Here is a 1,901-nt window from a genome sequence, read left to right on the forward strand (position 1 = left end):
AAATATTTGGAAATCAATAAAAGTAGGGATTTTAGTAAGATAATAAAAGCATTTAAATTAAAAGCATAGAACAAAAATAATTCAGTGGCAGAAAATGGTAAATAAGTACAAAAAGAAGGTCACCTAAAAAAAGGGCTTTCTGTTTTAATAGTATTGATTATTATTTACAACTATTTATACGATTGAAGTAAGATATTTTTTAATACATTCCACGTCCTTTTGTATTTTGCTATAAATAACTGAAAATATAAGAAAACATTTTTATAGATAAAAAAATATAGTTCAAATAAGAAAGGTATTATAAGTATCTTCAAAAGTAAAATACACAATTCCATCAACAGTTCGTATATCTTCGTAGCTGATTGAACCTTTGATATTGTTTAAAAGAAGCCCTAGATAAAAACAATTCAATTGGCTTCTCATTGGTCTTGCTATTAACTTACATCCAAACTCGAATATTGTGAAGTCTGATTTGTCTTTTTTTTTTTGAAACATTGCCAAAAGCCGCATCTGCATGTGTTGTTTCTTATATTTGAACAAATGTGGTTTCCTATATAAATATAAAAAGTTAATGGATTAGTAAAATAGTCAATATGATGATGAAGACATGACTTGTGACAATCACCTTTAGTGATTTGCTAAACGGGGTCGTAATATGGGGTCACTAACCTTGGGTGAATAATACTCTGCATATAACAATCACTTGTAAGAAGATATATCATATATATACAAATAGGGACGTAACATGGAGTCAATAATATTCAACAATCACCTATATAGTGATAAATCTAATCGATGTTATCTACTCAACGTACAATAATAATTTCAAAAGGTATTACGATAACATTAGTCTAAAGAAGTAAATCTTCAAAAAAAAAAAAAAAAAAAACATTAGTGAGTATTAAGTTTTGGTGCTATCAGAAAATTTACCCCCTTTAACCACCTTTGATGATATCTCAAGTTTGAACGATGCTTCCAAATCTTGAGATGGTGAGCGAAGTTGCAGGTCTCTGTCGTTTTCTTTCACATTTGTGCTCCCCATCTATAGCAAATATGTATAGGATCTTTAAAAAACATAATTGACAAAAGCATTTAGAAAAATTGATATCTATAAATTGATAAGCCATAGATTACGTAGTTGTGCTTATGGTTGCACGTGGGTAGTAAATATTACGTAAACGTTATATTCTTGTTGCAGGACAATGAGACACTTACTTCTTCTTTTTGATAAGGTGATGTAGCTCCTTGGTTTGATAATTCAACCACACATGAAAAATGAAAAGTAAAGAAGAAAAAATTTTAAAGGCAAGATGGTATAAAGTTTTGTTTGCCGTAGAGAAGAAAGTAAAGATGATTTGCAAGTTATATAGGAGATGAAGAAATAGTTTCTGAAGATTTGAGTCAACGTGGGTTAACTTTTGAGAAAAATTAGGAACTTAATAGTTGATGATTTAGATGGCATAAAAATAGGAGATGTACGAACAAAATGTTCAAAAAAGAAAATATGGGATGTACAGAAAATTAGATTGTTTTAATTGTTTTGTAAAGATTTTCCAGATGTTAATATTTTATTCGCCAGGCGACTTGCGCTTTAGTAATAGAGATCGGTTTGAGAAAGCCCAAAATAAAAACCGAATTTGTAATGGTTTTGCACTAATAATGGTGATCCATTATTAGTGTGCTTTTTAATTATTATTTTTTTTTCAGAAACAAAAAGCATTTTTTTTAAAGAAACCGTTTCATGATTTCAGGGATAATGATGGCCTTAGCTCTTTTGATTTTTTCAACTTTACTTTTTTTGAGAACATATTTTTTTAGTAGCGGATGCAAATATTTTTAAATTAAAAATGTTTTTCTTTGTTCAAAAAATTAAAAATATATTTATTTGATAAAATGTTACA

The 1,901-nt window shown here is 28.4% G+C and overlaps 1 long non-coding RNA gene across 1 annotated transcript; it reads right to left on the reverse strand.

The window, feature by feature from the left end:
- Positions 1–219: 219 nt before the first annotated feature.
- Positions 220–1,591, reverse strand: LOC130507819 (uncharacterized). Its single transcript, XR_008942447.1, has 3 exons — positions 1,216–1,591; positions 931–1,042; positions 220–686 (listed from the first exon to the last, which is right to left on the reverse strand). It is a non-coding gene; the product is annotated as an uncharacterized LOC130507819 (long non-coding RNA).
- Positions 1,592–1,901: the final 310 nt, after the last annotated feature.

This window comes from Raphanus sativus, unplaced genomic scaffold (genome assembly GCF_000801105.2).
Source record: "Raphanus sativus cultivar WK10039 unplaced genomic scaffold, ASM80110v3 Scaffold6068, whole genome shotgun sequence".
In the NCBI taxonomy this organism is placed as follows: Eukaryota; Viridiplantae; Streptophyta; class Magnoliopsida; order Brassicales; family Brassicaceae; genus Raphanus; species Raphanus sativus.